At 38.1% G+C, this 27,649-nt stretch overlaps 1 pseudogene across 1 annotated transcript; it reads right to left on the bottom strand.

Moving 5' to 3' along the window:
• LOC308439270 (cytochrome P450 3A11-like) lies at window positions 1-27,418 on the bottom strand (annotated as a pseudogene). The gene is made up of 10 exons: window positions 27,281-27,418; window positions 18,535-18,648; window positions 18,367-18,455; window positions 17,922-18,070; window positions 15,518-15,645; window positions 14,607-14,674; window positions 11,120-11,279; window positions 9,485-9,711; window positions 7,900-8,062; window positions 1-96 (listed from the first exon to the last, which is right to left on the bottom strand). The product of its transcript is annotated as a cytochrome P450 3A11-like (transcript).
• Window positions 27,419-27,649: the final 231 nt, after the last annotated feature.

Genomic DNA, 27,649 nt, shown 5'->3' with positions numbered 1-27,649 from the left:
TCATGCTCCAGTTACGACTGCATCCCGCGGCACAATCTTTAGAACAATGGGATTTTCTGGTTGAAGAAATCCTTGTCTACTTAATGTCATGGGTATCTGTAATAAAGAAAGAAAATATTAAGAAGCAGCAAGTGAACCAACAAGAACCACGGAAAAATGTAAATAAATAAATAAATAAATAGTGTTTTGGATAATAATGCTTTGCAGAACAAAAAAAAAACCATTTAATATTGTGTGGTGTGACATTAATTCTCCCTTATTATAAAGGCTGTATCAATCATATGTTGAGAGCTTTCATCTAACTATGCATTAGGTAAAATGGTGATTTACAAACTACTGTATTCAGGGCCTGAGACAAACGCATGCTAGTTTATACTACTTGTATTCTGTGCTGATGAAGAGTAAAGTTTAATGATTTAACCTTGTTCTTAGTTTTAAAGTCATATTATCTTTTAACTCATGGAAAGTTAATTTTGGATTTAAAACTTGCAAGATAGCTATGAAAGGATACATGTCAACTTAATTAACAATCTTTAGACTTCATATTATATCTCAACACAATACTTCAACATATTCAGGACAAATCTTCTGGAGGACAGAGAGTTTGATTTCCTTTCTAGCATCTATTCTTGGCTTTCAAAGATGTGATGAATGGGAAATTCTAATTCTATAGATTTTTTCAGTAATAATTTCGCCACATGCTCTTCAGTGATAAATGGAAAAAGCCTCCAATTGAGAAATCTTCTAGTCACAGGTAAAAAAAGGAGAACCAACTTGTCATGGAGACAGAGAAGTTTCAAATTTTAAATGATTTTTTTAAACAACTTTATTTTACAAAACAAAGATAAATGTACAGATTTTAAGCAATTTTTGCGTAAAATTATACAATATATTATTGTCAGTACTTTTTTTCAGATTTTAAAATAATTTTTACATAAAACTATATGAATAAATTTTTTTAGTCAGTACTTGATTTTTTTTAAGGGTTTGATAGCATGCATTGAAAACTTAATAGTTACAGTGAGCATAAAGTACATGTAAAACAAAATGTAACATGGAAATAGTCAAAATTTTCCTGTTGTGTAAAGATTTTTTTGTTTAGTTTTGTTTTGTTTTCTTTATTTCTTGGACTTCATACAGTCTGTGAGTTGTTTGTGGTGCAGTGCGAGCCTCTGGGGTTAACATCCCACTATCAGTGACTACATATTATGTCTGTTCTTTTGTGACTGGGTTATCTCACTCAGGATGATATTCTCTAGATCCAGTCATGTTCTTAAGAATTTGGTCAAGTAATTGTTTCTGGTGGCTGAGTAGTATTCCATTGTGTAAAATACCACAATTTTTCTATCCATTCATCTTCTGAAGGACATCTGGGTTCTTTCCAGCTTCTGGCTATTATAAATAGAGCTGCTATGAACATTGTGGTGCATATATCTTTGTTGTGTACTAAGGTGTCTCTAGGGTATATGCCCAGCAGTGGAATAGCTGGGTCGTCAGGTAGTATTATGTCCAATTTTCTTAGGTATCACCAGACTGATTTCCAGAGTGGTTGTATTAGTTTGCAACCCCACCAACAGTGGAGAAGTGTTCCTCTTTGTCCACAACCTCGCCAGCATCTGTTGTCATCTGAGTTTTGGATCTTGGCCAATCTGACTGGTGTGAGGTGGAATCTCAGGGTTGTTTTGATTTGCATTTCCCTGATGGCTAAGGATGTCGAGCACTTCCTCAGATATTTTCTCTTTAATGTGGAGATCTTTGATCAACTTACACTTTAGCTTTGTACAAGGAGATAAGAAAGGGACTATTGTAATTTTTTTGAATGCTGAGTGCCAGTTGGACCAGCACCATTTGTTGAATAGGCTGTCCTTTTTCCATTGAATGTTTACAGCACCTTAGTCAAAAATCAGCTGACCATATAAATGAGGGCTCATTTCTGGATCTTCTATTCTACTCCATTGATCGACATGCCTATTTTTGTACCAGTACCATGCAGTTTTCAGCACAATTGCCTTGTAATATTGCTTGAGGTCAGGGATCGTGATTCCCGCAGATGTTTTCTTGTTGTTGAGGATGGATTTCGCTATTCTAGGTCTTTTGTTGTTCCATATGAAATTGCACATTGATCTTTCAACTTTTATGAAGAACTGGGTTGGAATATTGATGGGGATTGCATTGAATCTGTAGATTGCTTTTGGTAGGATGGCCATTTTTAAAATGTTGATCTTTCCAATCCATGAGCATGGGAGATCTTTCCATTTTCTGAGATCATCCTCAATTTCCTTCTTTAGAGGTTTGAAGTTCTTGTCATACAGATGCTTCACATGCTTAGTTAGAGTCACACCAAGGTATTTCATAGTTTTTGTGATGATTGTGAAGGGTACCTTTTCCCTAATTTCTTTCTCAACATGTTTGTCCTTTGAGTATAGGAAGGCTACTGATTTGTTTGAGTTAATTTTTTATCCAGCCACTTTGCTGAACTTGTTTATTAGCAGTAGGAGTTCTCTGTGGGAATTTTTGGGGTCACTTGACTACACTATCATGTCATCAGCAAAGAGTGATGTTTTTATCTCTTCCTTTCCGATTTGTATCCCCTTGATCTCCTTTTGCTGTCTGATTGCTCCAGCCAGGACTTCCAGTACTATGTTGAATGGGTAGGGTGAGAGTGGGCAGCCTTGTCTAGTCCCTGATTTTAGTGGGATTGATTCAAGTTTCCCACTGTTAAGTTTGATGTTGGCTGTTGGTTTGCTGTATATTGCTTTTATTATGTTTAAGTATAGACCTTGGATTCCTGTTCTTTCCAAGGACTCTTAACATAAAGGAGTGTTGAATTTTGTCAAATGCTTTCTCAGCATCTAGTGAGATGACCAAGTGAATTTGTTCTTTGAGTTTGTTTATATGTGGGACTACATTGATGAATTTCCTTTTATTAAACCATCCTTGCATCCCAGAAATGTAGCCTACTTGGTCATGATGAATGATCGTTTTGATGTGTTCTTGGATTTGGTTTGCAAGTATTTTGTTGAGTATTTTTGCATCAATGTTCATAAGTGAGATTTGTCTGAAGTTCTCTTTCCTTGTAGGATCTTTGTGTGGTTTAGGTACGAGGGTTATTGTAGCCTCAAAAAATGAGTTAGGTAGTATTCCATCTGATTACATCTTTTGGAATAGTTTGGAGAGTATTGGTGTTATATCCACAATAAATGTCTGATAAAATTCTGCATTGAACCCGTCTGGAACTGTCCTTTTTTTTGTTGGGAGCCTTTTGATGACTTCTTTTATTTCTTTAGGTGTTATAGGGTTATTTAGATGGTTTACTTGGTCCTTGTTTAACTTTAGGATCTTGTATTTGTCTAGGAATTTGCCCATTTCCTCCAGATTTTGCAATTTTGTGGAGTATAAGTTTTTGTAGTAGGATCTGATGATTTCTTGAATTTCCTCAGTTTCAGTTGTTATGTCTCCACTTTCCTTTCTGATTTTGTTAATTTGTATACTCTCTCTTTGCCCTCTAGTTAGTCTGGCTAGGCTTTTATCAATCTTGTTGATTTTCTCAAAGAACCAACTCTTGGTATTGTTGAGTTTTTCAATGGTTATTTTCTTTCTATTTTGTCTTTTTCTGCCCTAATTTTGATTATTTCTGGCCATCTACTTTTATTGGGTATATCTGCTTCCTTTTTTCTAGGGCTTTTAGCTGTGCTGTCAGGTTGCTGATGTAGGCTCTCTTCAGTTTTTTTTTTTTTTTTTTTTTGAAGCACTTAGTGCTATGAGTTTTCCTCTCAGTACTGCTTTGATTGCATCCCATAGGTTTCGGTATGTTGTGTTTTTGTTTTCCTTGAATTCTAGAAAATTCTTAATTTCTTTCTTTATTTCTTCTTTGACCCTGCTATTGTTTAAAAATCGTTGTTTAGTTTCCATGTGTATGTGGGTTTTTCGTTATCTTTGTTATTGTTAAACACCAGCAGTAGACCATGGTGATCTGAGAGGATGCATGAGAGTATTTCAATCTTCTTATATTTATTGAGGCTCTTTCTGTGTCCAATTATGTGGTCAATTTTCGAGAAGGTGCCATGGGGTGCTGAGAAGAAGGTGTATTCTTTTAGTTTAGGATGATATATTCTGTATATATCTATTAATTCTAGTTGGTTCAAAGTCTCTGCTAGTTTTGCAGTGTCCTTGTGCAGTTTCTGTTTCCATGATTTGGCCATTGGTGAGAGGGGGGTATTAAAGTCTCCCACTATTATTGTGTAGGGTGAAATGTATTTTTTGAGCTTTAGTAGGGTTTCTTTTATGAATGTGAATGCTTTTTCACTTGGAGCATATATGTTAAGGATTGAGAGTTCCTCCTGACCAATTTCCCCGGTAATGAGTACAAAGTGTCCTTCCTTATCTTTTTTGATAACTTTTGGTTGGAAATTTTCTTTATTCGAAATTAGAATAGCCACTCCAGCTTGCTTCTTGGGGCTGTTTGCTTGGAAGTTTTTTTCCCACCCTTTTACTCTGAGATTGTGTCTGTCTTTGTCTCTGAGATGAGTTTCCTGTATTCAGCAAAATGCTGGATTTTATTTATGTATCCAGTCTGATAGCCTATGTCTCTTTATTGGGGAGTTGAGTCCATTTATGTTAATAGATATCAAAGAAGAGTTGTTTCTGTTTCCTGCCATTATAGCTTTTGTGGGTTGAGTTGTGTCTGTGTCTTTTTCTTCTTTTAGTTTTCTTGTTTAGGAGTTTTCTTGTTTTTACTAGGCTGTTTTTTCCCTCATTGTATTGGGTTTTCCACTTATAATTTCTTGTAGTGCTGTGTTTGTCGTCAGATATTGTGTAAATTTTGATTTTTCTTGAAATATCTTCATCTCTCCATCCATGGTGATTGATAGTTTTGCTGGGTACAGCAGCTTGGGCTGGCACTTCTGCTCTCTTAGGGTGTGCATGATGTCTGTCCAGGCTCTTCTAGCTTTCATAGTCTCTGCTGAGAAATCTGGTGTGATTCTGATTGGCCTGCCTTTATATGTCATTTGACCTTTTTCCCTTACTGCTTTTAGTATTCTTTCTTTGCTTTGGGCACTTGATGTTTTTACTATTATGTTTCAGGAGGTATGTCTTTTCTGGTCCAACCTATTTGAAGTTCTGAAGGCTTCTTTTATGCTCGTGGTCATCTTATTCTTGAGGGTACAAAAGTTTTCTTCTACAATTTGGTTGAAGATATTTACTGTGCCTATTAGTTGATACTCTTCTCCTTCTTCTATTCTTATTATCCTTAGGTTTGGTCTTCTCATTGTGTCCTGGATCTCCTGGACATTTTGGGTTAGGAGCCTTTTGTTTTTGTATCTTCTCTGGCTGTTTTGTCTATGTTTACAATGTTGTCTTCTGCCCCCGAGATTCTCTCTTCCATCTCTTGTAATCTATTGGAAATGCTTGCTTCTGTGACTCCTGATTACTTTTTTAGGTGTTCTGTCTCTAGGGTTATCTCTTTTAGTGTTTTCTTTATTGTGTCAATTTCCGTTTTAAATTCCCTCTTCCATTCCTTAGTCTCTTTGCTTCTGTTTTCCTGTAGTTCTTTGAGTTCTTTGAGTGTCTTTCTTGATTCCTCTTTAAAAGTTTCTGAATCTTTTGCTTTTCCTCCTGTTCTTGTTTAAGTATCTCTATCAGCATCTTGAGGTATTATTTCAGGTATGTGTCTTCTTTTTCTGGAGTGTTTGGCATTCCGATCTTTACTGTTATGGGAGAGCTGGGTTCTAGTGTTGCCAGGTTGTCTTGGTTTCCTTGGGATATACTCTTTCACTTTCCTCTTGCCATTTTGTTGTCAGTGATATGTTCTTGCCTTTCCCTTGTATCTGGTCTGTGTCCCTGGATCTCTACTGCTCCAGGTGGCAGATGGGTTGAGCCCCGTTCTATGCCTCAGAGTCACCAGGTCGAAACAGAAGTTCCAAAATTCTGTTCCTGGTCCCTGGATCAGGCAGGTCGGAGGGTGCGCTTTGCGTGCACACTCCGCAGAGATCTCTCTGCTCCCTGGCTGCCTAGATATCCTTCTTACCAGTTTTTAAATCTTTAGGGGCTGGGGGTCCGCGTGGTAGATCAAATGATGGGTTTTGAAATAGCATCAGCCCTATTCCAGGTGTGCCATTGGGTCTCACACTTGAACCTAGTTTTTCTGTATAACTCCTTGTACATAATTTAAATGCTTTAGTCATAAAGTACCATATTAAGTGAAGATGTGTATGGATAAACCTGTACAACTGCCTTAATGAACAGATCAAATAATGAGCATATCTGACTCCCTGTCCAAAAAAATTCATTAATATAAAAAAGCCCCATTATAGAAAGATAATTCCTGTACAATTCACACATGAAACAAAAATGTGTTATTCATAAAATGCAATGTAAATGCTTTTTGTAAATACCTTATTTTACTCTTTTATAATTTTAAGGACTGTACACATGATTTTGATGGAGGCATACAAAAAAAGATGGACATATAAATATTAACATAAATTCTACTGTTAATTTGTTATTAATTTTTATGAATAAAAATAATAACTGTTACCATGTTTTCAGGCATTTATGAAATATTTTGAATGTGAAAACTCTTCTCAAAGGACAAATTAGGGTTTGTGGAAAGAATAATATGAGGTGATATACAAAAGGGATTAGCTATCCTTCAATGCATAAAGAAAAATTTTTTAAAACTAGAGGTTTTAATGACACATAAGTGATGAATATAACCTGCAGGAGTGAAAACCAGAACATGGAGCAAATAAGGAAATGAACCTAAAAGGAAGATTCATTTGGAGAGTGAACAGGAACTTGAAGTATGAGGGTAGAATAAGAGGAATAAAGATACATCATTAATGGAAATATGACATATACCTGTTTTCTACAGCAGAGCTCCTGAGAAATGAGCTGGAATCACAAGATGAACCATGAGATAAAAACTCATCATAACATGAAACTTTTTAAAGCCCTAAACTTTTCATATAAGAGTATTTTGCCTGCACATTGCATAGCTGGCAACATGGGAGATCTAAAGAGAACCCAGAGTGGAACAACAGAGACCCTGGTAGTAAAGTTACAAATAGTTGTGAGGTACCATGTGGGTACTTGAAATTAAACTCAAGTTTGTGCAAAGAGTATCAAGTGCTCTTAATTACTTAGACATCTCATGAGACCCAGCAACTGCCTTTTGAAATAATGATTCCCAATTCAGCATGACATGGGATGTGAGAGATGAGCTGCTCTTAAAGAAACAATATCGGTACCTTGTGTTAGGATATCAAGAAAGACCAGGCATTTTACATTTCTGATTAGTTTTTTGAGACACAAAGTCCATGTTGGCTTCAAATTCACTAAGTGACCAAGGATTTTTTGAAATTATAATCCTCTACCCTCTATCTCCTACCAGCAAGGATTACAGGTATGTGCCAACAGGCTTTTTCATTTACTTCTTGGAATTAGAACCAGAGATTTGTGTATGATATGTAAGCATTTTGCCAACTGAGAAACAACTAGACACTATGGATGTGTTTTAAAACTCTTCTCTAATTCAAATCTACATCCACTGGTTGAAAAGGCTGTGAGAAGAGGAATTCAGTGAGCTATGAAAGAAGAGTAAAACACACAAAAAAAAAAGATTGAAGACATGATCAATGCACCTCTGGATAGTAAATGATATACAAATCTCCAATGAACATAACTAGAATTTCAAACAAAATGAATGGAATCCTGTCTCATTATTCTATAATGTATAAAAAATGTCTCCTTAGTTAATAGCTAGATACAAATAGCTTATTTAGCCAGAAAACAAATTATTAAACCTCAAACATGGATAATCATATTTGTACACACAACCTCCCATTGGAAAAATGCCTCCCACAAAACACTATTTATAAAGAGAGTTTTCTTCCTTACCTGTGTTTCCTTACAAGGCTGGAAGGAGAAGTTCTGCAAAACTTTGGTGAGAGCAAGTTTCATGTTCATGAGAGCAAACCTCATGCCAATGCAGTTCCTGGGTCCATTTCCAAAGGGCAGGTACAAATAAGGATCAATGCTGCTCTTGTTCTCCCTGCTGAACCTGGAGACACAACAGTAGATGACAAGTTCACAGAGGATAAAAATCATAAGAGCTACACATGTAAATTTTCCTTTAACATCTAACCAATATACAAAGAGAGTTGGTGAAAGGTTCATTGAACTACTGTTTGAAGAATTTGGCTATGAGAATTTTGCACTAAAGGTCCTTTCAATTCCCCTTCCTTTATAAGAGTGTCTATATTGTGGAGATAAGAAAAATGCATTTTTAAAAAGTGAATCCTTGTGTGGGCACACAGTAGTGTAATAGTGGAGTTAAGGGGGAGGGCAAAAAAAAATATTATCTGATTGGATAGATGGCCAATTATTTTGCTAAGTAGACATGGTCCCAAAATGCCTTCTAAGTATTTATCTTTACACATGAAAATTATTGCTGATCTCAGCACTTGTCAGGAAACCTTTAGTTTGCAGTTGGAACAGTAAACACAGAAACTCATGACTGGTCATAGTGATAGAAACTTGTGGTGGAGTGCTCAGCCCCTACAAAGTTCAGGAAACATCACAAAAGAAGTGGAAGCTGTTTGTGATGCTACACAACAGTAGGATTTCCTGAAGGGAGCAGATCCATGAGGATCACAAAAGAAGAAGCAGAAAAATATTGAAATCAAGGAATGAAATAGGTGCTGTCAAGTATTATCTTCTAGACATGATGTGTCCATTACACTCATGAACTGAAAGTAGCTGTTAATGCCTACACAAAACTAGACACAACATCAATCCATCATTAGAGCAAAAGGGAGCCCACGAGATGCATCCTCCCTAAAGATATGTTGATAATAAATATTTGATGCACAGGAGAATCTTTTCTTCAGTTGTGTAGCCCGCTGGTAAGCTGACCATTCTCAACTCTTTAACTCATACACATATACTTATGCAAGCAACCCTAACAAAACTCACAAGTCACAAAAAATTAAAAATGAAAAAACATAAAAACATAAAGAAGACTGTATGAAAATTAACAGGGGATCCACATAATTGGAGAAAAAAGAGATAGGACAATATGAGGTGAAAATAACAGAATTCATTACCCATCCAGGTGCAAAAAATAAAAAAGGACTAGAAAGCAAGTACATCTTAAAACACTAAAAATCTACCCAGGATAATACTGTGTTCCAACTCTGAAAATCACATTCCATTTATGCTACATGAAAAGTGGGTTCCTGACTCACATTTCAGTGGGTTATTAACTACTTTGGGAAAATGGAGGGAATACTCTTTGTTTAAATGGTCTTATTTTCTTCCCCTTTCACTTCAACTCTACTCTCTTTTCTTCCCTTTCTCTGCCATTCTCCTTGCAGAATGGGAATGGATGCAAAGCACACTGAACTCATCATTCTATAAGAGAGTCATGGCATACACAGGCCTGCATAGTGTGAGCCAGTTTCTGCTCCTGGAATTTTGGTACCTTTCAGAACAGAATTCCTCAGGTTCAGGCCAGTGCTGTGGGTCATGGTGAAGAGCATAAGATGGAATCATCACTGTTGACCCTTTGGGGATAAACACAACATGGATTTCAACACCTTTTTTACAGGATCTCTCAAGTCTACTAGCAATTGGATACAATCTGAGAGTTTCATTCACCACTATATCCAGGTACTCCATCTCTATCACAGTATCATAGGTGGGAGGAGCCTGGGAAGAAATAACAATATTTCAGCTGAGATTTTAGATTAAGTTTTAATAGTGTCTAGTATTGAATTCTCCCAAACTCAAGTTTGACAGCTCAAAGTGTATTAGTTATTACTGACAATACATTTTAAAGAATTTATAAATCTGCTTTATTTTATATGTGTAGGTGTTTTGTTTGCACATGTTTATATACATTACATGAGAACAATGCCCAGAGAAGCCAAAATAGGGCATCAGACCTCCTGCAAAAGAAAGAATTGTCATTTTCATGATGGGATTCAACTATGGATAAATCCTATAGAAGAGTAGGGAGTGCTCTTAAACATTGTGGCACCTCTCAAGCTCCTTTTAAAGTGGAATAAACATTCCTTGGTGTACACATTTTCATACATCCATTCATAGATACACATGCACACACACACACAGACAAACAGGCACACACAGGGGGGGATAGAGTGGGGGAAAGAGAAGAATGGCTCATGACTTACACTTTGGCTGCTTCTCTTGTAACTGTAAATATGAAGAATCATGGCACAGGGTTGAGTCAAACATGCAACTTAAACAGGACCAAGGCTGCCCTCTCTGGGTACACAGCTGGGACACAGATATTTGAAGTATCTTTGAGTCATGTGGACAGCTATAAGTGCATATCAGCATCACACAGGTTGTGCACATATTGCTTGCTTATTACTCTGTGGTCCTAGATTACAGACACACGAGGCCCAACCCTGTGTCCCAGCAACCTTCTGTTGCTATGATAAGATTTACTGCACATTTTTCCTTCTGTGGACCTTTTATAATAATTTCTAAATTGTGCTGGGAAAAAATGTTTGTGCCCTTGTTACAAATTATCAAAGACTTCAGAGTCAGCTCAGTGAGCAAAGGCACATGCAACTGAGCCTACAGACCTCATTTGGTCTTTTAAAACACATGTAGTAGAGAGAACAAAGACCTTCATATTGTCTTTTGACATTTACACAAATGATGCAGCACAAGTGCCCACACACATAAATAAGCTCATATATATAAATATGTATGTACATAAATACTTACATATATTTATATATTCCTACAAACATACATGCATACACAAAAAATTTTAAAATAACCAGATTTGAAAGAAGACTCAGTGATGTGAATACTTGTGCATACTTACATTCACACATATATTTAAAAACACACACATTCACCCAAAAGTATATACATACCCACACAAGCAACATACACACACTAACCCTCAATCACATACTCTCTCTGTCTCTGTCTCTCTCTTTCTGTCTCTCTCTCCTCTCTCCCACCACATGCCCCCTCTTTCACTCTTTCTCACTCACATACACATGCACAACACAGTGGGTGTCATGAATGTCTTTGTTGAGGAATTTTCTTTTTTCCTCCTAGACTATCCTCTCACCTTATTGGGCAGAGCCCTGTCGATCACTTCCTGCAGTTTCTTTTGGATGTCAGGGTGTGTGGCCAAGGAATACAGGACAAAGGAAAGTGTGCTGCTGTTGGTTTCATACCAGCAAAAATAAACATAGTTGACTGGGCTGTGATCTCTATGTCAGTCAGGGCTGGAAGTAAGAAAACTTCTCAGGTAAGCCAGGTCAGGATGGACCATCAAACAGGAGATCAAGAAGAAAATCAAATGAGCCCCTATGTTCCTAGAGTGGATATGGAGATGTCATTCAGTAACTCTGAGACTGTCTTCACTGTGACAGCCTCATGAAATATCCAGAAAAGCAGTATGCTTCAGGCAGGTTGTCCCAAAGTTTCTGCTATTCCTCATCATCCCAGTGGGAAGCCACAAGACATGGTCTTTCTTGTTTGTAAAATTTATTTTTATTTATGAGTATTTCTGTATCTGGGAGTAAGTGCCATGTGTGTGTAGGGTGCCATGTGTGTGTAAATGGAGGCCAGCAGATGACACTGTAGGCCACAAAGATAGAGTTACAGTCAGTTGTACATCAGCTACCATGAATGCTGTGATTATGTTGTTGATAAATTCTTTCTCCCAATTAGTGTAAGTTCTTCGAACTAAACTGAAAGTAGACTATAAACTCGCAATGAGTTGCTATTTTTAAAGATAAAATTTATTTTAGCAATCAAAAATGAGAAAGAAGGACTAAAGATATGAAGCTCAGTAGCTGTGGTGGGGGAGGTGTGAAGTCTTGGGTTGAGTTCCCAGCACTTTATACACCAGACATGGTTATGTTTCAGTTTTGTGTTACACTGGAAGTTTTACTAGAAACAAGAGAGCCAGTGCTGGAGGAATTTGGTTTCTAATCATCAAGCAGATCAGATCCTCAAGGACTAAACATGGACAGCTGGCTAAAAGCTACTTTTATTGTTACACAGAAGGCACCCTCAGCAGGTTAACTTCCACATAGCAAAAACTCATGTCTGACAGAGGACTTGTCTTCAAAAACCCATCACCTAAACAATTCTATGCCATAGGAGGCTTCATTTTGTGAAGCATTGAGAAGTTATAAAAGATTCTCAGAATACATCAAAGAACACAATGAACTCTCAGATGATGAACACTAACAGAATCAAAGCTGAGGGGCCATCACTCCACATTCAGGCAGATGCAGCAGTTCTGTGAAAACTCTACTTCATGATGGCACAAGCCTATAGTCTCAGGAGTTAAAGGTCATTCTCAGGAACATCGTGAATGTGGGTCAACCTAGGCTGCATGGTCCTTGTGGCAAAAGGGTGAGGAGGTCTAGAAGAATTTGTAGTTAGCTGATGACATGAAATGATTTCAACAGGTAAAACAGGAGAGGACTCGAAACACAGAGTACTTGGTGACTTGAAAGTAAATGGAGGAATCCATAAGATCATACTGCTACATATAAGCAAGTGTGGGTATAGGATATAATCGATTAGGTAAGAATAAAATGATCTTTATCCATTAGCTACTAATGCACACAAGTGTGGGGCAGACAGGCAGTACTGGAGGCACAACTCGGTTGAGATCAGTTGAAGCCCTGACATTGATCATGAAATTAATCATGAAACGATGGGTGTTTTCTGAAGTCCCGGATTGTGAGCCCACTCTGACTGAACACCACCCCAGTGGGGCGGCCATGCAAAACTCTAGACATTCTCCAAGTCATGCCTCCACAGAAGGGGATGTAGACTCTAGCCAGATCAGCCTCTGCATAAGTCCCTCCTCTGCACACACACTTAGCACTCAAAAAACAACTATGGCCAATGTCAGAGGCAAACAAATGGGAATCAGGTGGTCGGATCCCAGGCTGTTCAAAAAGGACAAAACAAAAAAGAGAAGCAGAAAATAAAGCACACAGTTTGAAACCTTCTCATTGGTCTTGGTTTCTTTTGTCCTCAGCAAAGGTTATAATCAAGATCATTATCACTGGTTCTGCATTGTTTCTGAGAGCCAGTTCTGAGTTAGTAGGCACCACCATGAGGGATTTAATCTCAATGCCCCATTGTACACTGACCTGCCAGAGCACACAAACCCAAGCTCTACACTGGCGCCCCGTTGGAATATTTTTTCCTATGCTTCCCAGCTTAAATTCCTGTGCACCAGGCTGAAATAGGCAGAGGCCAAGTCCCTAAGATCAGCACTATGAAACGGCACTTCTTCAGATGGACTGTGTAGCAATGTACCAAGCCCTACACACATGTACAATAAAGTCTGGAAGTGGAATGCCAGCAGATTGCAACCATGATAGTAATAACAGCTTCAAATTAAAATTTAAAAACAGATGGGAGGCCAGTGAGATGTCTCAGATGATAAGAGGGCTTCTTGCGCAACCATGAGGACTGAGTTTGAATCCTTAGTCCCCTTGTAAATGCCTGGTGGGGCAGCACACACATAATGCCACAACACTGTGGATTGTTGGGACATCCTGGCTGTAAACTTAGCTCCAGGTATAATAAAATACCCTGTCTCATGGGAAGAAGAAAGAGAAGGATTGAGCAAGACACTGTGTGCCTTTATCTGTTATATGTACACTCACCTAGAGGTGCACATCTGCACATACTCATGAACATACATGTATTGCAAAAAATAAAAACCTTTAAGTGTTTTTGATGATTTTTGAAGACAGGATTGTTCTCTGTAGCCCTGCCTCCTCTGGCATCCATGGTGTAGACTGGGCTGCCCTTGAACTCACTGAGATCTACCTATCTCTGCCTCCCAAATGCTACGATTAAAGTCATGCTCTAGCACAGCACAAATATGAGTGATTCTTAAGTACATAAAAGAATGAAGAGGACCAGTGCATTTATTCAAATATTTTTCCCATAAGTTACTTCCACATAACATAATGAAAAATTAAATCTCTACCATGAATTAGGTACAAAACAACTGTTCACTAGGGGTTTCCCCCAGAGCTTCAGCACCATTTGTATACATGTCCCCTGATTCCTTGTTTAGACACAGATGTCTAAACAGAGCTCTGAGACTATGTGGTAGAATCGACACAAACAGCTCACCCAGGTAACAAACAGACCACTGGAGAGGTCAGGCATAGCCACCCTACATGTTAGGAGAAAACTTTTGCTCATGGTACAAGATCTGAACAAGATCAAGACTGTCAAAACTCCCAGCACACATGGGGCAGGAACACTCCAAATTCTGGCCTTTGTTGAGGAACAATTTGCAGTTAATAGGTGTGGAGGGAGGGTGTGCACACTGGTAGGTTCTTCATGTGGCAGTGGGTGGACCCACAGCCATTATTATGTGGTCATCATTAGCTGGACTCTATAGGTGAGTCCAGAAAACACTGTGTTGATGAGAGCAACATCTGTCTTTCTACAATGTAGCAGAGGTATCTTTCCACCTAGAAAAGCCTGACTATATATATTCTCATCAACCCACACCCACCCAGAGAGCTTTTTTGTCCATAGACAAGGAAAGGCATGCTTACGTTTATGAGACTCTGTCTTTGGGATTACTGTGAGTGTTCATCATCAGCTGAAGAAGGTCTACTCGGTGCTGAAAGCAGAAAGAAGAGTTGAAAAAATGGAAGGTCATTGGTAAGGACAGATGTCAGAAATAGATCAGGAGTACAGAACCTTAATTCTCTAATTTTGAGAAAGTGGTTCCTTTAAATTCTAAACTGTGGATAAGATTGTTTGAGTCAAGGAACAAAAGCAGTTGTGGATAAATTAGAAAGAACTGATTTCCATGTCAATCACATTTACAGTGAATTACGATAGATGAAATCTTAAACAATCACTTTTATACTTTGGAATTATCTTTGCGGGGAGGAAAAGAGTGTTTCCTGTTTAATGATTTGTATTTGGCATTTAAAAGTTTTGATTATGTAAACAATCAAATATGGTCATCTCCACCACATGGTTTCCTCCATTAAAACATTTTTCCTTCACACTCAATGCAATCTTCATCATTATCTACAGAGTCCAACTACTGATGACAACATATGCATGGCAATGGGGCCACACACTGCCACATGAGAAACCTACCAGTGTCCTCACCCTCCCTCCACAGCTATCAAGTGCCAATTGTTCCTCAACCATGTACTGAGCTTGGTGATGTCCTGGCCCATCTGTGTTGAAACTTGACAGTCTTGATCTTGTTCAGGTCTTGTACCATACCAATTTATTCTAATTTTCATTCCTGCTGCTAAGTGTTAATTTTTGATTTATTATCAATCAATTTTTAAAAATTAAAATTCTCCACCCCAAGAAAATAAAAATATTCTTTCTCTGTGTGTGTAAATTTAGAATTTTCTACCTACCATTAGCACACAGCTCAAATGTACACAGTCCAACACCTTATCAAACTGTGAACCTATCATAAAACCACCCTTATTACCTTCTGTTTAGAATCCAGGCCGGTTTCCTTCATTCTGTACACAAATTTTTTGAAAAATTCTACTGAATCCTTTGGGAACTTGCTGATATTTAACATCTCATATATTGGTGTGAGGAACGGAAAAAGTACTGGAAAAGGAAAAAGTAAGTTTTAATAAAATGAAAGTTTAATCATAAAACAAAGACAAGAATAAGTCACCAGTGTCTCAACAAAAGCCATCTCACGCTCTCTGACCTTGCTCACACTGGGTCTGCTATACTGCTGCTTCTACACTTTGAGAAAATCAGAAAGATTGATAAGCCCTTAGTCAGACTAACTAGAGGGCATAGAGAGAGAGAATCCAAATTAAAAAATCAGAAATGAAAGTGAAGACATAACAACAGAAACTGAGAAAATTCAGGAAACCATCAGATCCTACAACAAAAGCCTATACTCAACAAAATTGAAAAATCTAGAGGAAATGAATAACTTTCTAGAAAATTATGAGGTACCAAAGTTAAATAAGGATCAGATAAACCATCTAAACCATCCCATTACCCCTAAAGAAATGGATGCAGTGATCAAAAGCCTCCAAACCAAAAAAGAAATAAGATCACAGGACTACATGGGTTCAGTACAGAATTCTATCAAACTTTCAATAAAGACCTAATACAAATACTCCACAAGATATTCTACAAAATAGAAACAGAAGGAACACTACCCAACTTGTTCTTCAAATCCACAATTATGCACATACCTAAACAAAGCAAAGGCTCTACAAGAAAAAGAACTTCAGACCAATTTCTTTCATGAACATCGATGCACAAATACTCGATAAAATTTTTGCAAACAGAATCCAAGAACGCCCCTAAACAGTAATTCTCTATGATCAAGTAGGCTTCATCCCAGGTATGCAAGGATGGTCCAATATATGAAAATTCATCAACATAATCTACTATATAAACAAAATCAAATAAAAAAATTATATGATCATCTTGTTAGATGAGAATAGATCATTAGCTGAGAAAGCATTTGACAAAATTAACACTCCTTCGTGTTAAAAGTCTTGAAAAGATGAGGAATTCAAGGCACACGCCTAAACATAGTAACAGCACTGTACAACAAACCAGTAGCCAGCATGAAACTACATGCTAAGAAACTTGAAACAATTCCACTAAAATCAGGGACTAGACAAGGATGCCCACTATGTCCCTACACATTCAGTATAGTACTAGATGTCATGGCCAGAGCAATAAGACAGCAAAAAGAAGTCAAACGAATATAAACCAGAAAGAAAGAAGTCAAATATCACTATTTGCAGATAGTATGATAGACCTCAAAATTTCCACCAGAGAACTCCTACTGCTGATTAACAACTTCAGCACAGTGGCTGGATATAAAATAAACTCAAATAAATTAGTAGCCTACGTCTATTCAAAAGATAAATATGCTGAGAAAGAAATTAGGAAATCAATAATCTTCACAATAGTCTCAAATAATATGAAATACCTTGGTGTGACTCTAACTAAGCAAGTAAAAGATCTATATGACAAGTATTTCAAGACCCTGAAGAAAGAAATTGAAGATCTCAGAAATGGGGAAAGATCTCTCATGCTCATGGATTGAAAAAATAAACATTGAAAAATGGCCATCTTGCCAAAAGCAATCTACTGATTCAGTGCAATCCGCATCAAAATCCTGACTCAATACTTCATAGAGCTAAAAGAACAATTTGCAAATTCATTTGGAATAACAAAACACACAGGATAAAAAAAACTGATTTCAACAATAAAAGAACTCTGGGAAAATTGCCATCGCTAACCTCAAGCTGTATTACAGATAATTCTTGGGGAAAAAACTGCATAGTATTTGTAGATAGACAGGCAGGTAGAACAGTGGAACAGAACTGAAGACCCAGAAATGAACCCACACACCTATGTTCACTTAATCTTTGACAAAGAAACTAAAAATATTCTGTGTAAAAAGAACAGTCTCTTCAAAAAATGGTGATGGTTCAACTGACAGTCAACATGCAGAATGATACAAACCATCCATTCTTAAATCCTTGGACAAAACTGGAGTTCAATATATCAAAGATCTACACATAAAACCAGATACACTGAAACTATTTGAAAAGAAATTGGGGAAAAGCTTGAAACACATAAGACTGGGGAAATTTTTCTGAAAAGAACACCAATGGCTTATGCTGTAAGATCAAGAATCAACAAACAGAAGGAAGCAGGCTACATGTCTGTGAATGCACTGAAACACTGAACTGTGCCTTTAAGGAATAAATTACATGGCAGTTGAACTACACACTGATAGAGCCATTCATTTGAGGGAAATGAGGAAGAGAAAGGCAGAATTGATGAACATGGCCACAGACAAGAACAGTAGAACACACAAAGAAGAATCATCCACACACCTGCTGAAAATAACAATGGATCAAAAAAATCTAATCTTAAGAGCTTCTTGGATTTCTCCGCAAAAGGATGATTAGGGTCATTGAGGGAATCGATGTCCACTCCAAAAGATGTGCTGGTAATCACATCCATGCTGTAGGCACCGAACACTCTAAGAAGAGAGAGGCATGGTAATTTAACACATGCATCAGTAGCGGGAAAGTATTCATATTCTCAGGAAGCAAACAATGGCACCTCAGTGTGGACCAAGCCCTTCACAGCCTACCCACACTTTATCACTGCAAATTCATGCTGTCACATTTCTTCTTTTTAAACTGTATGTAATGTCTTCTAATGACTAAAAGGGCAAAGACAAGCAGCTGGCTCATGTGAAATACACTAGAAATATGGTCCTGCACCCCAGTTTCCCCTCCTCTCCCAGGACCACAGTGATGGACCAGCACTCACTCTTTCATATGGACAGGCTTGCCTTTCTCTGCTTCTTGCCTCAAGTACTTTACCAAAATTTCTCCATACTGTTCGATGATGGGGAACATCTAAAGAAAACAGAAAAGCATCCATAGTTAGGATGGGGACTCCAGTCACACAGGCTGCAGTTAAAAGACTTTCACTCACCTCCTTGAGTTTTCCACTGGTGAAAGTGGGGGACAGCAAGGCTCGGTATCTCTTCCAATCCTCATCCTCAGATATGGAGATGGCTTTTCTCATAATCCCCACTGGGCCAAAATCCTGGAGTCAAAACATAATAGAAACAAAAAACAGCCTATGAAAAATCAGGTGCATGCTCACCTGCCGATTGTAGTTCCAACTCTTTATATTCCAGGATCCTTTTAAATGTAAATATCTCTGTGGTTATAAAACTAGGTCCAGGGGTGGAGGAGAAGATGAGAACAATAATTAGTTGATCTCCAGAGCTGTGCAGATGGTATTTGCCTGGAGATATATAGAAAGTAAACTTTGCATGTGGCAAGATCTCCAGATCTGTATGTCCTGTATTTACATGAGCAATGTGAAAAGGATGTCTTCATGTGCTCTGTGTTTTTCTGTTTGTTTACCTGTCTTTCTGTGTTTTTGTGTATGTCTCTCTGTGTTCGTGGATCAGTCTCTCTGTCTCTCTCTGTCTCTCTGTCTCTCTGTATCTCTGTCTCTCTCTCTCTCTCTCTCTCTAATTGTGTGTGTTTGTGTGTGTGTGTGTGTGTGTGTGTGTGTGTGTGTGTGTGTGCACGAATACTGGTACACATACTTATGTGTGCTCACGTGAGAACAAAGGGAAGGCATCATCCTCTGCAACTCTATATGTAGTTTTATAAACAAGGTCTCTTTGTCAATCTAGAAGGCTCTAGTGTGGCTAAAGTTGTTACCAAACAAGTCCCTGGAATCTTTCTGTTTACACAGGAAAATATAGAAGCATATAGGAATGTTTTAGGTATTTTAAAGATTATTCCACTATATTATGAGTTTAGCCTATTGTTCCTTGTGTAACAAAGTTAAATTCCATTCATAAAACTGTTTACAGGAGTGTCTGCACATAAGAAACGGAGGGACCCTGCTTCCAGTTGGCTTCAGTTAGTAAATAAAGATGGCAACAGCCAATGTCTGAGCAGGACAGACAGAGGCAGGACTATTAGGATTTAGGGGCTTGACAGAGAGATGAGGAAGAAGCAGAATCACCATGAGAGGGACACAGGACAGAGCAGCTGATACTCCAAGTAACTGTGGACATGGGGACTGAAGTGGCCAATTCCTATGGGGAGGCAGGATTTCAAGAGAATGGAGGGGTCACATCAATCCACATGCAAAACCATCCACCAAGAAAACTGTCTTGCTAAGAGATGTGCAGGGATAAAAATGAGTAAATGACCAACGCATGGCTGACCAAATGTGAGACCCATTCAGTGAGAGACACTATAAATGATACACTGCCATGCTTTCAGAACTAGCATAAATGAGTTGTGAGAGGTTCCATACAGCAGCAGAGAGAAACAGGTGCAAAGACTCAAGCAAACATTAGTCAAAACTTGGTGTGTCACGTGGAAGAGTTTGAGGTAGGATTAAGTAAGCCAGAGTTTTAAAGCACACCACAAGAAGATACACAGCATCAACTACAGGGGACCATGTGGGCTCACAGAGTCTGGGCCATCAACAAAAATGATTACAGGGATGGAACATAGCCTCCCTACACATTTGTAGCAGAAGTACAGCTTGGTCTTCATGTGGGGCCACTAAAAGTTGAAGCTGGGGCTGTCTCTGAGTTGGTTGCCTGACATATGATCTAATCTCCCTAGCTAGACTGCCTGGTTGGGTCTCAGTGGGAGAGGAGGCTCCTCATCCTGATGCTACTGGATGTCCCAGGGCAAGGTGATACACAAGAGGGAACTTCTGCTTCTCTGAGTAGAAGGGGACAGGGCTATGGAAGAGGAATTAGCAAGGGTGAGACTGGAAGGAAAGGAATGAGGGCAGCTCCAATTAGGATGCAAAATTGGTAATTAATTAATTGATTAGGAAGAGCAGAAACCCAGACAGACAGGACTGGCAAGAACCAGATAAGAACGGATTCCAACTACCCGGGGGGCAAAGAGTTCTCAGCAGAGCATGCGGAAAGCTTGGGCGTGCCCAGCTTGATCCAGGGATCCAGGAACCCGGCAGCAGCATCGGGCCCTCTGCTCCCAGCCGGCAGTTTCCGGGGTGCACAACAGGCACTTGGAACATCCGCCACCAGGAAAAGCGGAGACCAAGAAAAACAGGACTGGTGAGAACCAGGTGAGAACAGATTCCGACTAGCCAGGGAGGAGAGAGATCTCAGCGTAGCATGCAGAAAGTGTGGGCCTGCCCGGTTTGATCCAGGGACCCAGGAACTTGGCTGCATTGGGCCCTCTGTTCCCAGCCGATGACCATCTGCCATCAGGAAGAGTGGAGATGCAGGGACACAGGCCAGATAAAAGGAAAAGGCAAGAAGCAATCACTGACAACAAGATGGCAAGAGGAAAGCGAAAGAACATACCCCAGGGAAACCAAGACAACCTGGCAAAACTAGAACCCAGCTCTCCCATCACAACAAACAGCTGAATGACAAACACTCCAGAAAAAAAGACTCAGACATGAAATCCTAACTCAAGGTGATGTTAGAGATCCTTAAACAAGAACAGGAGGAAAAGCATAAAGAATTAGAAGCTTTTAAAGAAGAAACAACAAAAACACTCAAAGAACTCAAAGAACTAGAGGAAAAGAGAACCAAAGAGATGAAGGAATGGAAGAAAGAATTTAAAACAAAAATAGAGACAAAAAAGAAAACACAAAAAGAGACAATACTAGAGGAAGAAAGCCTAAAAAAGAAATCATGAGTCACAGATGCAAGCATTTACAACAGACTATAAGAGATGGAAGAGAGAATCTCAGGGGCCGAGGACAACATTGAAACCATAGACAAAACAGCCAGAGAGGATGCAAAAACCAAATAGCTCCTAAACCAAAAACACCAAGAGATCCATGACACAATAAGAAGACCGAACCTAAGGATAATAGGAATAGAAGAGGGAGAAGAATATCAACTAAGAGGTACAGTAAATATCTTCAACAAATTCGTAGAAGATAACTTCCCTACCCTCAAGAATGAGATGACCACGAGCATAAAAGAAGCCTTCAGAACTCCAAATAGGTTGGACCAGAAAAGAAATACCTCCCGACACATAATAGTCAAAACACCAAGTGCCCAAAGCAAAGAAAGAATACTAAAAGCAGTAAGGGAAAAAGGTCAGGTAACATAAAGGCAGGCCAATCAGAAACACACACGATTTCTCAACAGAGACTATGAAAGCTAGAAGAGCCTGGACAGACATCATGCACACCATAAGAAAGCACAAGTGCCAGCCCAAGCTGCTATACCCAGCAAATCAATCAATCACCATAGATGGAGAGATGAATATATTTCAAGACAAATCAAAATTTACACAATATCTGACCACAAACCCAGCACTACAATGAATTATAGGTGTAAAACCCAATACAATGAGGGAAAATACAGCCTAGTAAAAACAAGAAAACTCCTAAACAAGAAAACTAAAAGAAGAAAAAGACACAGACACAACTCAACCCACAAAAGCAATAATGGCAGGAAACAGAAACAACTATTCCTTGATATCTATTAACATAAATGGACTCAACTCCCCAATAAAGAGACATAGGCTATCAGACTGGATACATAAACAAAATCCAGCCTTTTGCTGCATACAGGAAACTCATCTCAGAGACAAAGACTGACACTATCTCAGAGTAAAAGGGTGGGAAAAAAACTTCAAAGCAAACAACCCCAAGAAGCAAGCTGGAGTGGCTATTCTAATATTGAATAAAGTAAATTTCCAACCAAAAGTTATCAAAAAAGATTCATTACCGGGGAAATCGGTCAGGAGGAACTCTCAATCCTTAACATATATGATCCAAATACAAAAGCACCCAAATTCATAAAAGAAACCCTACTAAAGGTCAAAAAATACATTTCACCCCACACAAAATAGTGGGAGACTTTAATACCCCACTCTCACCAATGGACAGATCATGGAAACAGAAACTGAACAAGGATACAGTAAAATTACCAGACACTATGAACCAACTGGAATTAAAAGATATCTATAGAACATATCATCCTAAAACAAAAGAATACACCTTCTTCTCAGAACCTCACGGCACCTTTTCAAATATTGACCACATAATTGGACACAGAATGAGCCTCAATCGATATAAGAAGTTTGAAATACTCCCATGCATCCTCTCAAATCACCATGGCCTACAGCTGGTCTTTAACAAGAATAAAGACAACAAAAAGCCCACATACACATGGAAACTAAACAACTCTCTGTTAAAAGATAGCAGGGTCAAAGAAGAAAGAAAGAAAGAAATTAAGGATTTCTAAAATTCAACGAAAACTAAAACACAACATACCCAAACCTATGGGATGCAATGAAAGCAGTACTGAGAGGAAAACTTATAGCCCTAAGTGCTTCCAAAAAGAAACTGGAAAGAGCACACACTAGAAACCTGACAGCACAGCTAAAAACCCTAGAACAAAAGGAAGCAGATATACCCAAGAGGAGTAGACAGCAAGAAATAATCAAAATTAGGGCAGAATTAGACCAAATAGAAACAAAAAGAACCATTGAAAAAATCAAAAAAACCAAGAGTTGGTTCTATGAGAAAATCAACAAGATTGATAAACCCCTAGCCAGACTAACTAGAGAGCAAAGAGAGAGTATCCAAATTAACAAAGAAGAAACAAAAGTGGAGAAATAACGACAGAAACTGAGAAAATTCAAGAAATCATCAGATTCTACTACAAAAGCCTATACTGAACAAACCTGGAAAATCTAGAGGAAATGGATGAATTCCTACACAGATACAAGATAACAAAGTTAAACCAGAACCAGGTAAACCATCTAAATAATCCCATAACACCTAAATAAATAGAAGCAGTCATCAAAAGCCTCCCAACCAAAAAAAGTTCAGGTCCAGATGGGTTCAGTGCAGAGTTTTATCTGACATTTATTGAGGACATAATACCAGTACTCTCCAAACTATTCCACAAAATAGAATTAAATGGAACACTCACTAACTCACTTTTTGAGGCTACAATAACCCTCATTTCTAAACCACACAAAGACCCTACAAGGATAAAGATCTTCAGACCAATCTCAATTATGAACACTGATGCAAAAGTACTCAACAAAATCCTTGCAAACAAACAAAGAACAAATCAAAATGATCATTCAACATGATCAAGTAGGCTTCATCCCTGGCATGCAGGGATGGTTTAATATAAGGAAATCCAACAATGTAATCCACCATATAAACAAACTCAAAGAAAAAAGCCACATGGTTATCTCACTAGATGCGGAGAAATCATTTGACAAATCAAAACACCTTCATGTTAAAAGTCTTGGAAAAATAGAAATCCAAGGCACATACCTAAACATAATAAAAGAAATATACAGCAAACCAACAGGCAACATCAAACATAATAGTGGGAAACTTGAAGCAATCCCACTAAAATCAGGGATGCGACAAGGATGCCCAATCTCCCCCTATCTATTCAACATGGTACTGGAAGTCCTGGCCAGAGCAATTAGACAGCAAAAGGAAATCAAAGGGATACAAATTGGAAAGGAAGAAGTAAAAACATCACTATTTGTAGTAGATATGATAGTGTACTTAAGCGATCCCACAACTTCCACCAGATAACTCATACAGCTGATAAAAAAGTTCAGTGAAGTGGCTGGATATAAAATTAACTCAAACAAATCAGTTGCCTTCCTATATTCAAAGGACAAACATGTGAAGAAAGAAATTATGGAAAAGATACTCTTCTCAGTAGTCACAAAAACTATGAAATACCTTGGTGTGACTCTAACTAAGCAAGTAAAGGATCTTTATGACAAGAACTTAAAACCTTTAAAGAAGGAAATCGAGTAAGATCTCAGAAAATGGAAAGATCTCCCATGCTCATGGATCAGAAGGATCAACATTTTAAAAATGGCCATCTTACCAAACCAATCTACAGATTCAATGCAATCCCCATCAAAATTCCAACCCTGTAATTCATTGAGTTGGAAAGAGCAATGTGCGATTTCATCTGGAATAAAAAAAAAAAAAAAACTTAGAATAGCGAAATCCATCTGCAACAACAAGGAAACATCTGCTGGAATCACTATTCCTGACCTCAAGGTATATTACAAGGCAATTGTGCTGAAAACTGCATGGTACTGGTATAGAAAAAGGCACGTGGATCAATAAAATAGAATAGAAGATCCAGAAATGAGCCCTCACATATATGGTCACCTGATTTTTGGCAAAGGAGCTGTAAACATTCTATGCAAAAAGGACAGCCTATTCAACAAATGGTGTTGTTCCAACTGACACTCAGCATGCAGAAAAATTAAAATAGACCCTTTCTTATCTCCTTGTACAAAGCTCAAGGGTAAGTGGATCAAAGATCTCCACATTAAGCCAGGTACACTAAAACTATCAGATGACAAAGTAGGAGAAACTTTAGAACTCATAGACACAGGAGAAAATTTCCTGAACAGAACACCAATAGCTCAAGCTCTAAGGTCAAAGATTGACAAATGGGACTTAATGAAATTGCAAATTTTCTGTAAGGCTAAAGACACTGTCAAGCAAACAAAATGGCAGCCAACAGAGTGGGAAAAGATATTTACCAACCCCACATCAGATAGAGGCCTAATATTTAAGGTATACAAAGAACTCAAAGAGCTAGACACCAGAAAATCAAACAACCCTATTAAAAATTGGGTACAGACTTAAACAGAAAGTTCTCAATTGAGGAATATCGAATGGCTGAGAAACATCTAAGGAAGTGCTCAACATCCTTAGCCATCAGGGAAATGCAAATCAAATCAACCCTGAGATTCCCACCTCACACCAGTCAGATTGGCCAAGATCCAAATCTCAGATGACAACAAATGCTGGCAAGGACGTGGAGAAACAGGAACACTTCTCCACTGTTGGTGGGGTTGTAAACTGATACAACCACTCTGGAAATCAGTCTGGCAATACCTCAGAAAAATGGACATAGTACTATCTGAAGACCCAGTTATTCCACTTCTGGACATTTACCCCAGAGACACTCCAATATACAACAAAAATACATGCACCACAATGTTTATTGTAGCTCTATTTATAATAGCCAGAAACTGGAAGCAACCCAGATGTCCTTCAGTAGATGAATGAATACAAAAATTGTGGTACATTTACACAATGGAGTACTACTCAGCTATCAGAAACAATTGCTTAACGAAATTCTTAAGAAAATGGATGCATCTAGGGAATATCATCCTGAGTGAGATAACCCAGTCACAAAAGAACAGACATAATATGCAGTCACTGATAATGGGATACTAACCCCAGAAAGCTCTGAACACCCCAGAAACAACTCACAGACTGTGTGAAGTTCAAGGAAAAAAGTATCACATCCCCCTTTTCTTCCTACAGCCCCTCCCAGTTTCTCTCCTATCCCCTCAAATTAATACCCTCTTTTCCTATATTATTGTTAAATATAGACATATTTGTATGTATATGTACCCAGAAATACTTAATTACAACCTTAAAAATGTATTTGTACACTTCTATGTAAAAATCCTTAAAAATTTGTACATTTATCTTTGTTTTTTAAAATAAAGTTTTTCAATTAAAAAAAAAGAATGCCAGCCTCCAAACCATAGATATCTGCAGTTAAAAATATTTAAATTGATTAATATAAAGCTAAATAAGTGAATTTCTTATAAAGTAAAAATCTTATCGACTTTAAGACTCTAACAGGCAGTTCTTAACACTATCAGAGGAGAAAACAGAAAAACTCTGCAATACAAAGGGCTCTGATGGGTCTAAATAAAACGACAAGTTGGAATTTTTCTTCTTGTCTTTAGAGTTCTAAGCTTAAATATCTTTAATTTATCACAATATCCATGTAAGTCTCTTAATGCTTGGGAAATTGTTCAGAAAAAGAATGAGACATAAAATACAGTAGTTCATACTAAATTCCCTTAGAAACGTTGCTCACACTCATCATTATTAGTTTCAATTCAGATTCTTATTTTTCTCCTTATAGGCTATGAATATTTGTGTGATATAATGACCAGTGTTCAAAGTCTTTCATTAAATCAAACTCAAGAATTTTCCCAAACTCAGCTTTTTCCAACTTGAATGGGCTGTTTGTGAAAAAACTAAGCTCGGAGACACAGGGACAATTCATCTTAAAGCCCAGAGACTCAGCTAAAAGCCAGCAGCAAAGTGAGTCCTCCATACTCCTTCAAGTACCCCTTTGGTTCTCAGTGCAATTTTTCATAAAATATGAATGCATGTTGTCTTTTTGGTGTGTGGGAGGCATGCTGTAGAAAACATACCAAAAATGGTCCAGCTTGAGATCTGTATATTCTGATATCAAGAATAACTTTGATTATAGAAAGAAAATGCCATTTGTTTCAGACAGTATATATAAGTTGGTATGACAGAACACCATTTGCACATAACTGTGTGTGGACACATCTTTTGTCTCATTAGCATAATTTCACAATTACCCCATTTACTCCTACTTCTCCTTTTTATCTTTTAAGTTCATGTTTTGCAAAAACATAACATATTTACACCTCTAAGATTAATAACGGTGTAGAGCATAGGGAAGAAGAACATACAGACACTACAGAATGACTAACCAAGGAAAACAGGGATATTATGCAATTCAAATTTGTTTTTTTAAGAGCTGTATAAATTACACTATTCATGTAGTGATCTCATCTCCTTAGATGCAAAGGAAAGACCTGTTAAAAAAAGACCTTGTATAATAACATCGTGTTACCACAGGGGTTCTGTGACCGACCAGGGTGAAGCATACACTGCCCCCAGAGTTGATAAGAGAGAAAAACTCTTTGGTCAAGAACTGAGTTCCATTTTTTTCTGAAGGCAACTTTCCCACATCAATTTTGGTAGGTCTCATGGTTTATCAGATTTTCTGGGGAAATTTTTGATAAAATGAAATGTTGCCTGATCTCTCAGGGTAAAAATAAGGGTGAGATGTGCAAACAGAAGATTGAGGCACGACTCCAGTTCCAGGTCCTCTCTGCCTGTGCCATCCCTTGTGCTTCACCTGTGCACAACATTGGTCTAGTTCTCAAGGAGCAATTAGTACTCTGTGTTGCATGAAGTGTGACAGGTATTTTCCTTTCTT

Source organism: Micromys minutus (genome assembly GCF_963924665.1).
Source record: "Micromys minutus genome assembly, chromosome: 29".
Taxonomy (NCBI): Eukaryota; Metazoa; Chordata; class Mammalia; order Rodentia; family Muridae; genus Micromys; species Micromys minutus.
This window is presented reverse-complemented; position numbering and strand designations above follow the sequence as displayed.